The sequence below is a fragment of the Columba livia genome, unplaced genomic scaffold, assembly GCF_036013475.1.
Source record: "Columba livia isolate bColLiv1 breed racing homer unplaced genomic scaffold, bColLiv1.pat.W.v2 Scaffold_127, whole genome shotgun sequence".
Lineage (NCBI taxonomy): Eukaryota > Metazoa > Chordata > Aves > Columbiformes > Columbidae > Columba > Columba livia.
Genome location: NW_027043024.1, coordinates 1,240,037 through 1,253,915, shown reverse-complemented (window position 1 = coordinate 1,253,915; position 13,879 = coordinate 1,240,037). Strand labels below are relative to the sequence as shown.

The 13,879-nt window shown below is 48.2% G+C and overlaps 1 long non-coding RNA gene across 1 annotated transcript in view; it reads right to left on the bottom strand.

The window, feature by feature from the left end:
- The window catches only part of LOC135577624 (uncharacterized), an 82,059-nt gene extending 70,054 nt beyond the window's left edge, over positions 1 to 12,005 (bottom strand). The window contains exon 1 of the long non-coding RNA XR_010469332.1: positions 11,909 to 12,005. This is a non-coding gene — a long non-coding RNA (uncharacterized LOC135577624). The remainder of the gene's footprint in view (positions 1 to 11,908) is intronic.
- Between the last annotated feature and the right edge of the window lie 1,874 nt (positions 12,006 to 13,879).

Sequence of the window (13,879 nt, the reverse complement as noted above, 5' to 3'; positions counted from 1 at the left end):
CACACACACTGTCCAATGGGGTTTGTGTCACACTCAATATCCATGGGGTTTGTGACACACACACTGTCCAATGAGTTGGAGACACACGCAGTGTCCAATGGGGTTTGTGATACACAAAATGTCCAATGGGTTTTTTGACACACACGCTGTCCAAAGGGGTTTCTGATACACACACACAGTCCTGGGGTGTTTTTGACACACACGCTGTCCAACGGGTTTGTGACACACACACTCTCCAATGTGGTTTGTGACACACTCAATGTCCAGGGGTTTTGGGACACACACACTGACACACTGTCCAGGGGGGTTTGTGACACACACACTGTCCAGGGGGGTTTGTGACACACACACTGTCCAATGGGGTTTGTGACACACACACTGTCCAATGGAGTTTGTGACACACACACTGTCCAGTGGTGTTTGTGACACTCACACTGTCCAGGGGGTTTGTAACATACAAACTGTCCAACGGGGTTTTTGACAAACACAGTGTGCACTGGGGTTTGTGCCACACACTCTGTCCAATGGGGCTTCTGACACACACGCTGTCTATAGGGTTTGTGACACACACAGTATCCAATGGGTTTTGTGACACACACACTGTCCTTTGGGGTTTGAGAAACACGCAGTGTCCAATGGCGTTTGTGACAAACACGCAGTCCAGGGCGCTTTGTGAGACACACACTGTCCCATGGGGTTTGAGACACACAGGCTGTCCAATGGGGTTTGTGATAAGCACACACAGTCCAGTGGGGTTTGTGACACACACACTGTCCAATGGGGTTTATGACACACACTCAATGTCCAGGGCTTTTGTAACACACACAATGTCCAGGGGGGTTTGTGACACACACACTGTCCAATGGGATTTGTAACACACACACTATCCAATACTGTTTGTGACAACACACTCTCCAATGGGGTTTGTGACACACTCAATGTCCAGGGGGCTTTGTGACACTCACGCTGTCCAATGGGGTTTGTGACACACACACTGTCCAGGGGGGTTTGTGACACACACACTGTCCAATGGAGTTGTGTCCATTGGGGTTTCTGACACACACAGTGTCCATTGGGGTTTCTGACACACACACACAGAGTCCAGGGGTGTTTCTGACACACAGACGGTCCAGAGGGGTTTGTGACACACACGCTGTCCAATGGGGGTTGTGACACACACGCTGTCCAATGGGGTTTGTGACACACAGGCTGTACAATTGGGTTTGTGAGACACACAATTTCTATGGGGGTTTGTGACACACACGCTGTCCAATGGGGTTTGTTACACACAGGCTGTACAATTGGGTTTGTGAGACACACAATGTCTATGGGGGTTTGTGACACACACGCTGTCCAATGGGTTTTGTGACACACACACTGTCCAGGGGGTTTGTGACACACACACTGTCCAACGGGGTTTGTGACACAAAAATGTCCAATGGGGTTTGTAACACACACACTGCCCAATGGGGTTTGAGATACACAGGCTGTCCAATGGGGTTTCTGACGCACACAATGTTGAATGGGGTTTGTGACACACACGCTGTACAATGGGGTTTGTGACACACACAATGTCCAATGGGTTTTATTACACACATTCCAGGGGGGGTTGTGACAAACACGGTGACCAACGGGGTTTGTGACACACACGCTGCACAATGGGGTTTGTGACACACATGCTGTCCAATAGGGTTTGTGACACACATGTGGTCCAGGTGGGTTTGTGACACACACATGTCCAATGGGGTTTGAGACATACGCAGTGTCCAATGGGTTTTGTGACAAACACACTGTCCAGGGGTTTTGTGACACACACACTGTCCAACGGGGTTTGTGACACAAAAATGTCCAATGGAGTTTGTGACACACACAGTGTTGAATGGAGTTTGTGACATACATACGCCGTCCAATACGGTTTGTGACACACAGAGTGTCCAATGGGGTTTGAGAGAAACACACGCTGTACAATGGGTTTTGTGACACACACACATTGTCCAATGGGGGTTGTGACACCCACGCTGTCCAATGGGTTTGTGACACCCACGCTGTCCAATGCGTTTGTGACACACACACTGTCCAGCCGAGCGCCCCCTAGGGGAGGGGGAGCCTGTCAGCCCCGGGCCTGTCACTGCCTGCTGTCCCTCCTGTCACCAGCCAGGCCTCTGAAAACTGGTCAAACCATGGCCAGACTTGGGGCCAAAGTGGCCCTAAGTCTCCAACAGACAAGTCGGGAAGAAAGATATGGGACAGAGGGAGAAAGCGAAGGGAGCAGGAGAAAGGGAAGGAAGAATAAAAAGTAGTGTTGGGCTGCAGGAGTGAGATGGAGGAATCGAAAGGAAAGAGGCAGGAAGCAGGAGAGTGAGAGAAAAGGAAAGAAGAGAGGAAAGAAGAGACATGCAGCCAGACGAGGGGTTAGTGGGAGAGGATGGGACAGAGAACAGAATGAGAAGGAAATAAGGCAAGGCAAGGACAGGCAAGGACAGGCAAGGCAAGGCTAGGCTGCAGGACATTTGTTTGCTTCATAGATTGTAGGACATTTGTCTTCAGACGAGGAGGAAAGGCATAAGACCTTATGGATTAGGCCCAAGCAAAAACCCCAGCTACTTGAGACACTTAGACTAAGCCTAAAATACAAAGATCTCTCCATAAGGATGGTTTTTATACTGTACTTCCACAATCTGCTGGATACAGTATCCTAGACAGAGAATCCTAGATACAGCATTCTAGCTACAGTATCTTTGATACAGCATCCCGGATACAACATCCTCTATACAGCATACCAAATACAGCATCCTAGATACAGCAACCCATATACAACATGCTAGATACAGTATCCTAGATACAGCATACCAAATGCAGCATTAAAGATACGTCATCCTATATGTAGCATCCAAGATACAGCATCCCACATACAGTATCCCACATACAAAATCCTAGATACAGTACCCTAGACATAGCATCCCAAATACAGCATTCTAGATACATCAACCTAGATACAGCATCAAAGATAAACAGCCCAGATACAGCATCCTAGATGCAACATCCCAGATACAGTATGCCGGATACATCATCCCAGATACAGAACCCAGAAAGAGCATCCCGAATACAGCATCCCGAATACTTTATGCTAAATGCAGCATACCAGATACGGCATCCCAAATACAGCATCCCAGATACAGCATCCTAGATACAGAATCCCAGATTCAGCATTCTAGATACAGCATGCTAGATATAGCATCTTAGATAGAACATCCCAGATACAGCATCCTAGATACAGCATCACAGATACACCATCGTAGATACAGCATCCCCAATACAGCCTCCCAAATACGGCATCCTAGATACAGAATCCCACATAGAGCAACCCAGATACAGCACCCTAGACACAGCATTCCGGATACAGCATCCTACATACACCATACGAGATATAGCACTCCAGATACACAATCCCATATACATCATCCCAGATACAACATCCTAGATAGAGCATGCCAGAACAGCATCCTAGATACACCATCCCAGATACAGCATACTAGGTACATTATCCTCGATACAGCATCCCAGATAGAGCATCCTCGATACAATATCCCAGATACAGCCTCTCAGATACACCATCTTATATACAGCATCCCTGATACAGCATCGTAGATACAGTATGCTAGATACAGCGTCCCAGATACAGCATCCTAGACACAGCATCCCAGATATAGCATTCCAGATACATCATCCCAGATACAACATCCTAGATACAGCATCCCAGGTACAGTATCCTATACAGAGAATCCTAGATACAGCATCCTAGCTGTGGTATCCTTGATAAAGCATCCCAGATACAACATCCTCTTTATAGCATCCCAAATACAGCATCCCAGATACAGCATCCTAGATAGAGCATCCTAGATACAGCATCCTAGATACAGCATGTCAAATACAGTATGCTGGATAGAGCATCCCAGTTACAGCATCCTAGATACAGTATGCTAGATGCAGGATCCCAGATACACCATAGTAGATACAGCATCCCCGATAGAGCATCCAAAATAGAGCATCCTAGATACAGTATTCCAGATACAGCATCCTCAATACAGCATCCCAGATACAGCATGCTCAATACAGTATCCCAGATACAGCATCCTAGATACAGCTTCCCGATACAGCATTCCGGATATAGCAGCCTAGATACAGCATCCCCGATACAGCGTCCTAGATACACCATCCCATATACAGAATCCCAGATACAGCACCCTAGATACACCATCCTAGATACAGTATGCTACATACTGCATCCCCGATACAGCATCCCACATATGGCATCCTTGATACAGCATCGTAGATACAGCATCCCAGATAGAGCATCCTAGATACACCATAACATACACAGCATCCTAGATACACCATACCATACACAGCATCCTATATACACCATTCTAGATACAGTATGCTACATACAGTGTCTCCGATACAGCGCCCCAGATATAGCATCCCCAATACAGCATCCCAGATACAGAATCCTCGATACAGCATCCCAGATACAGTATCCCAGATAGAGTATCCCAGATAGAGTATCCCAGATACAGCATCCCAGACACAGCATCCTCGATATAGCACCCGAGATACAGCATACTAGATACAGCATCCTACATACAGAACCCCAGATACAGCATACTAGGTACAGCATCCCAAATACAGCATCCTAGATACAGCATCCCCGATAGAGCATCTTAGATACAGCATCCCAGATAAAGTATCCTAGATATAGCATACTAGATACAGCTTCCCAAATAAAGCATCCTAGATAGGGCATCCCAAATACAGCATCCTAGATAAAGCATCCCAGATACAGCATCTTAGATAAACCATCCCAGATACACCATCGTAGATACAGCATCCCCAATACAGAATCCCACATACAGTATCCCAGATACAGCATCCGAGATACAGCATTCTAGATATAGCATTCCGGATACAGCATACTAGATAAAGCATGATAGATACAGCACATCAGAGACAACATCCTAGACACACCATCCCAGATAGAGCATCCTAGATACAGCATCCCCGGTATAGTATCCCAGATACAGCATCCAAATACAGCACCCCTCACACAGCATCCTAGATATACCATCCCATATACAGCATCCCAGACACAGCAACCTAGATTCACCATCCTAGATACAGTATACTACACAAGGCATCCCAGATACAGCATCCCAGATGCTTCATCCTAGATACAGCATCTCAGATACAGCATCCCAAATGCAGCATCCCAGATACACCGTCGCACATACAGTATCGCAGATAGAACATATTAGATACAGTATGCTAGATGCAGCGTCACATATACAATATCCCAGATACATCATCCCAGATATAGAATCATAGATACAGCATCCCAGATACAGCATCCTCTATACAGAATCATAGATACAGCATCCCAGATACAGCATCCCAGATACAGCATCCCAGATACAGCATCCTAGATATAGCATCCAGGATACAGCATCCAGGATACATCATAGATACAGCATCCCAGATACAGCATCCTCTATACAGAATCATAGATACAGCATCCCAGATACAGCATCCCAGATACAGCATCCCAGATACAGCATCCTAGATATAGCATCCAGGATACAGCATCCAGGATACATCATCCAGGATACAGCATCCTAGATAGAGGATACTAGATACATCATCCCGGATACAGCATCTCGGATACACCATCCAGGTTACAACACCGCGGATACAGCATCGTAGATACAGCATCCCAGAATCAGCATCCAGGATACATCATCTCGGATACAGCAGCCCGGATACAGCAGCCCAGATAGGGAAACCTCGATACAGCATCCGAGATACAGTATCGCAGATAGAGCATCCTAGCTACAGGATCCCAGGTAGAACATCACAGATACAACATCCCGGATACAGCATCCTAGATACAGCATCACCGATACAGCGTCCTAGATACAGCATCCTAGATACAGCATCTCAGATACAGCATCCCAGATACAGCATCCTAGATACAGCATCCTAGATACAGCATCCCAGATACAGCATCCCAGATACAGCATCCTGGATACAGCATCCTGGATACAGCATCCTGGATACAGCATCCTAGATACAGCATCCTAGATACAGCATCCTAGATGCAGCATCCCAGATACAGCACCCAAGATACAGCACCCTAGATACAGCACCCTAGATATAGCACCCTAGATATAGCATCCCAGATACAGCATCCTAGGTACAGCATCCAGAATACAGCATCCTGGATACAGCATCCAGGATAGAGCATCCCAGATATAGCATTCCAGATACAGCATCCCAGATACATCATGTTAGATACAGCATCCCAGATTCGGAATTCCAAACACCGCATCTCAGATACAGCATCCAGGATACAGCATCCCGGATACAGCATACCCGTTACAGCATCCCGGATACAGCATCCTAGATACAGCATCCCAGAATCAGCATCCAGGATATATCATCCCGGATACGGCATCCCAGATACGGCATCCCAGATACGGCATCCCAGGTACGGCATCCCAGGTACGGCATCCTAGATACAGAATCCAAGATACAGCATCCTATATACAGCACCCTAGATACATCATCCTAGATACATCATCTTAGATACAGCATCCCAGATACAGCATCCCAGATACAGCATCCTAGATACAGTATCCCGGATAGACCATCCTAGATACAATATTCCAGATACAATATCCCAGATACAGCACACTAGATACAGCACCCTAGATGTAACATCCCGGATACAGCATCCCAGATACATCACCCCAGATATAGCATCCCAGATACAGCATCCTGGATACAGCATCCCAGATAGGGAATCCCAGATACAGCATCCGAGATACAGTATCCCAGATACAGCATCACAGATACAGCATCACAGATACAACATCCTAGACACAGCATCCTAGATGTAGCACCCTAGATATAATATACCACATACAGTATCCCAGATACAGAATCCCAGAAACAGCACCCTAGATAGAGCATCCCAGATACAGCACCCTAGATACAATATCCCAGATACAGCATCCTAGATACAGCATCCCAGATACAGCATCCTAGATACAGCATCCTAGATACAGCATCCCAGATACACCATCCCGGTTACAGCATCCCGGTTACAGCATCCCGGTTACAGCATCCAGGATACTGCATCCCAGATACAGCATCCCGGATACAGCATCCCGGATAGGGAATCCCAGATACAGCATCCGAGATACAGTATCCCAGATACAGCATCATAGTTACAGGATCCCGGATAGAACAGCACAGATACAGCATATAATATCCCGCATAGAGTATCCCAGATACAGCACCATACATATTACACCCCAGATACAGTATCCCAGATACAGCATGCCACATACAGCATCCCAGATACAGCATCCTAGATACAGCACCATAGATATAGCATCCCAGAAACAGCACCCTAGATATAGCATCCCAGAGACAGCATCCTAGATACAGCAACCCAAATACAGCATCCTAGATATAGCATCCCAAATACAGCTTCCTATATACAGCATCCCAAATAAAGCATCCTACATACAGCATCCTAGATACATCACCCCAGATAGAGCATCCAGGATACAGCATCCCAGGCAGAGCATCCCGGATAGAGCATCCTAGATACAGCATCCTAGATATAGCATCCCAGATACAGCACACCAGATACAATATGCCAAATACAGTATCCCAGATACAACATCATAGATAGAGCATCCCAAATACAGCATCTTAGATACAATATTCCAGATACAGTATCCCAGATACAGCACACTAGATATAGCATCCCAGATACAGCATCCAGGATACAGAATACCGGATACAGCATACTGGATACAGCATCCCAGATACAGCATCCCAGATACAGCATCCCAGATACAGCACCCTAGATTAAGTACCCTAGATATAACAACCCAGATAAAGCATCCTAGATACAGAAACCAGGATACAGCATCCCAAATACAGCATCCTAGATACAGCATCCAGGATACAGCATCCAATATACAGCATCCTAGATACAGCATCCCAGATACAGCATCCCAGATACAGCATCCCAGATACAGCATCTTAGACACACCATCCCGGATACAGCATCCGGGACACATTATGCCACATACAGCATCCCAGATACGGAATCCCAAATACCACATCTCAGATACAGCATCCAGGATACAGCATCCCAGATACAGCATCCTAGATACAGCATCCTAGATACAGCACCATAGATTTAATATCCCAGATAGTGTATGCCAGATACAGCATCCCAGATACAGCACCATAGATATAATATCCCAGATACAGCATCCCAGATACAGCATCCCAGATACAGCATCCCAGATACAGCATCCAGGATACAGCATCCAGGATACAGCATCCCAGATACAGCACCCTAGATATAATATCCCAGATACAGTATCCCAGAAACAGAATCCTAGATAGACCATCCCAGATACAGCATCCTAGATACAGCATCGCGGATACAGCATCTCGGATACAGCATCCCGGTTACAGCATCCTGGTTACAGCATCCCAGAATCAGCCTCCAGGATACAGCATCCCGGATACAGTATCTCGGATACAGCATCCCAGATAGGGAAACCCAGATACATCATTCAAGATACAGTATCCCATAATCAGTATCCTAGCTACAGGATCCCAGATAGAACATCACAGATACAGCATCCCGGATACAGCATCCCAGACACGGCATACGATATACGGCATCCTAGATACAGCATCCTACATACAGCATCCCAGATACAGAATCCCAGATACAGCACCCTAGATACAGCACCCTAGATATAGCAAAACAGATAGAGCATCCCAGATACAGCATCCAGGATACAGCATCCAGGATACAGCATCCAGGATACAGCATCCAGGATACAGAATGCTAGATACATCATCCCGGATACAGCATCTCAGATACACTATCCCAGATATGGAATCCCAAATACCGCATCTCAGATACAGCATCCAGGATACAGCATACTAGATACAGCATCCTGGATACAGAATCCTAGATACAGCATCCCAGATACAGCATCTCGGATACACCATCCTGGTTACAGAATCCCAGATACAGCATCCTAGATACAGCATCCTATATACAGCACCCTGGATTCATCATCCTAGATACATCATTTTAGATACAGCATCCCGGATACAACATCCCAGATACAGAATCCTAGATATAACATTCTAAATGCATCATCCTAGATAAAGCATCCTAGATACAATATCCCAGATACAGAATCCAAGATAGAGCATCCCAGATTCAGCATCCCAGATACGGCATCCCGGATACGGCATCCTAGATACAATATCCTGGATACAGTATCCCAGATAGAGCATCCTAGATAGAGCATCCCAAATACAGCATCCTAGATACAGCATCCCCAATACAGCATCCTAGATACATCACCCTAAGTACAGCATCCGGGATACAGCATCATGGATACAGCATCCTAGATACAGCATCCAGGATACAGCATCCAGGATACAGCACCCAGGATACAATATTTCAGAAACAGCATCCCAGATACAGTATCCTAGATACAGCACCCTAGATATATCATCCCAGATACAGCATCGTAGATACAGCACCCTAAATACAATATCCCAGATACAGCATCCCAGATACAGCATCCCAGATAGGGAAACCCAGATGCAGCATCCGAAATACAGTATCCCAGATACAGCATCCTAGGTACAGTATCCCGGATAGAACATCACAGATACAGCATCCCAGATACGGCATCCCAGATACGGCATCCTAGATACGGCATCCCCGATACAGCGTCCGAGATACAGCGTCCGAGATACAGCGTCCGAGATACAGCGTCCGAGATACATCATCTTAGATACAGAATCCCGGATACAGCACGCCAGATACAGCACGCCAGATACAGAATCCTAGATATAACATCCTAAATGCATCATCCTATATACAGCATCCTAGATACAATATTCCAGATACAGCATCCAAGATACAGCATCCTAGATACAGCACCCTAGATACAGCATCCTAGATACAGCATCCCGGATACAGCATCCTAGATACAGCACCCGAGATACAGCATCCAAGATACAGCATCCCAGAAACAGAATCCTAGATATAACATCCTAAATGCACCATCCTAGATACAGCATCCCAGATACAGCATCCAAGATACAGCACCCTAGATACAGCACCCTAGATACAGCATCCCAGATACAGCATCCCAGATACAGCATCCCAGATACAGCATCCCAGATATAGGAAGTGCCGCAGCGATGGCCTCGATCAGCAGCTTCCTTCCTACTGCCCTGAGGGGGCTTTTGAGCTGTCGTGGTGCAGACGTTCTTATCCTGCTCTACCCCATTTGGCCACGAGAACAGCAAAGGAAGAAGCAGCTACCAGATGCCTCAGCAAATACACTGGAAAGTTCTCACCTGCTTTGGAGCACAGGCTTCCACAGCCAGAAGACCCAGTGCTGGGGTCAGTATAACGTCTCATTGCCTTCTCTAGAAAGCCATGGAAACTGAATGGCCTCCATGTCACTACTCACTGCCAGCACCAACAGAACCCTCAGGAATTCCAGTATTTCTGGTCTCTAACTGGCAGACCAGCAGTCGTGCATCCTACAGGATGCGGCCGCTTGTGTGCACTTGGGGTCCAGACAGTGAAGCTGATTCCAGCTTCAACTGTGGCGCTTCTAATCACTGAAGTTTAAACACAAAATGAATGAGAAGACGGCAGTCCAGCCATTCGCCACCAGGACGTTAAAGCAGAAGAAAGGCAGCGTGGCACAGGCTCAAGGACAGGGCTGCCTGTACCCTTTGGCAGGAAGCCTCTCCCCATCCAACTGCATTTCTCCTCCTCTCCTACAGTTCTCCTCCCTCTGTGTCCCCATACCTTCAGCTGGAAGGTCTGACTGGGATTCAGTGGCGCCAGGAAAGTGAACTGTCCCAGGAACATTCCCTGCTCCTCGTGTTCTTCCTTGAAGCCCTACAGAAAGATGGGTGGAGAAAACAAGAGCGTCTGGTGCATCATGGAAGACTGAACTTCAGCTGGTGAAGTACGGGGTTATTTCAGCTACGTAGTCCAAGGACCATGAGCACAAGGACAAGACGAGAAGCTGCAGGTGGGCAGCACGTCACACTTGTCTACTCAACGAGTCCAAGCTGGCCGTCAGAAAAGGAGCAGACGCTCCCAGTGAGAGGGAGGTGACCTGAGTGTCACAAATGCCACTGGGATTGGAAACCAAGAAGGTTTAGGACCATGTACTGTCCAGCTCCTTTTCCTTGTGGCTCCTGGAGTAGCATCTTGTCCCAGAAGCTGCTTTTTGAGTGGTACATTGAATAAAAGAGGAATTCAATGGGAAGGAAATGACCTCAAGGAGCCTGTTTGTTCTGAGAGCCAGGAGGAAGCTTCAGGCCCCTGGACTCTTTGCCCCATCTTCACCCTCTGCTCAGAAATTCTGTGCAATCCCCTGCCCCCAACTCCAGAGAAATCACTTACATAGACAGCAAAGTCCTTGGGAGCTCCGGAGATGCTTTCTCCATGGAACGCTGTCCCTGAGACATGGGCCATGGTGACAGCTCTCGGAATGACTGGCATGGACAGCTTGATGAACACGTGTCCCTGACTCCCTGGGAAGGGCCAGCAGTTGCCAGGATGATTTTCTGGCTGAAAGGACAAAAAATACTCAGCAGGGAGACACAGGAGGAGAGCAGGTCCATGAGAGAAGGGGGCAAGAGAAGAAGCTTCCAGGAGCAAAGACGGGGGAAAGGCAACTCTGAGCAGCAGGTGTGGTTCATTCTCCCGACCTTTGTTTTACTGCTTCTTGGTGCTCCTACCTCCAGAATAAGCTCAGGAGACCTCATGTAATCCATCACCGGCAGCGAATACAAGAAGAACTTTGCTTTGCCAGTCCAGAAGGATGGAGAAGTCTTGGAATGAATGACAGCTGCCCCTGGAAATTGAAAGATGAGCATGATCATCAGGCAGTGTCAGGAGGAGTATTACACTCTTGACTTGAAAAAGGCTTCTCAGTTGTCATCCATGTCATACAGTGTGTTCCCCTTTGTCTTGCTGGCTCGACCCCTCTGGAACACACAGCAGGGAGTCATCAGACTGTCGTATTTGGCCACGGCAAAAGACAAGACTGTGAACCAGCCTTTCTGTTCTTCCCATGGGGTCTGGCCCATTACAGGCTCTGTCAGTGGGGGCACTTTTAGGGCATGAGGTGACCCTTGACTTCTTGCCCCTTCGCTCTTACTCCTGGGCATGTTCCAATGCCCATCTTGTCAATCTGGACAGGAAGCGGTTTGGAACTGGTTTGTCTGTACAATGTCACGGCACCTGCTGATTTCAGGGCGTAATCCGGCATCGGGACCTGCATTTCCTCCAGCTTCTCCAGGGCTTGAGTGATGATCTCCTGAACAGCCTGGGAAGGAACACAAAGGAGAGCGCCTGTTGGAAGGAGAAGGACCGGGGCAAGCAGCTCCCATGCAAGGCCAGCCAAGGTGAATGAGGACACGGCCCGTTTCAGATGGAATGAACCCCCACATTGCCTAGAAGCCTCCCAGGTTTGCTCTGCTCTGATTGTCGGGATCAGAAAGGGAGGGCTGCTCACTCCAGTGCTCTGAATGCTGGAGCTGTGGGAAGGGGCTGTTCCTGCGGAGAGGTCCCAGGCCAGGAAGCACGGACAGACAAGCCTTCTGGGCATGAGATAGGCCTGGCTTAACTCTGCACTGATGAGACCATTCTTTAACTCCAGTCCTCCCTTGAGGAGGACCCGAGATCTGGACGCAGAGGAAGGTCTGACTCAGACAGCTGTCATTCCTGTCACGCTCTCTCTTCCCCATAAGGAAGTGTGGAGCAACAGGCAAAGGAAGCATGGCCATGACAGCACTTGTTCCAGCAGCACCAGCCTGTTGGCTGTGACAGGAAATGGAGTAGGATACGTGTGGATGGAGGATAAAACCCCTGAACAGATCCTTCTGCCTTGTGCCCTTACCCGTCCGGTAACGCCTGGGAGCTTTGCCTGCTTCACGCCTTCCTGTAGAGCCTGCTCAGCAACATCCTTTGAGCTCCAGCGCAGATGATAAAGCTGTTCCTGGAGCTCACGGAGCTGGACGGGCAGGGACAGGGTTTCACTGAGGTCTTCTCCTAACTCTGCTGTGGTGCTCCAGAGGGATAAGGTACCAAGTCGTCCCACGTGGTAAACACCTGTCAGACACAAACCAGAGCTTAGAACCTGGTCTAAGGCTGGGTTATGCATTAGGCTGCCTGCTCCCCTTTCTGTGTCTCTCCCAAGTGCCTCAGTTGTCTCTCCTCCTATTGTCTTTGACAGTGGCCATCATGGCGTACGGGCTCCGCAATAGACGGACGTTCACTGCCCCGGACTGTGCATCCTTGTCCTGCAGAAGACTCTCAGCCCCTGGGGCAGGAGAGCTCAGCCACGGCCTCTCCCTGGCTGAAGAGAACTGGCTCAGCCCTCCTGGGGAAGGCAACTCAGCCCTTCCTCACCCACACCCGTCCCGCTGGAGCAGGGACTGGCACAGCTCTGTGGGGACTTTCTGCTCTTGGCTGAGCTCCTCTGCTCACAGCAGGGGAAGCGGAACAGGGCAGGACGGAGCCCTGAGTACCTTCTAAAGCACCGTCCTCAGGTCGGAGCTATGCAGAGACTCACCGAAAGAGAAGAGACCAAGGAGAAGCACCATGGTCGTTGCCTTGGGAGTCTTCATCTCCCTGCAGAGCAGATAAAGAAAAGGCCGGTGAAGCTGGCGGTTCCCGTGCAGATCAGCAGCAGACTGGAGAGCAGCAGCACGGACTCAGCCCTTGAGC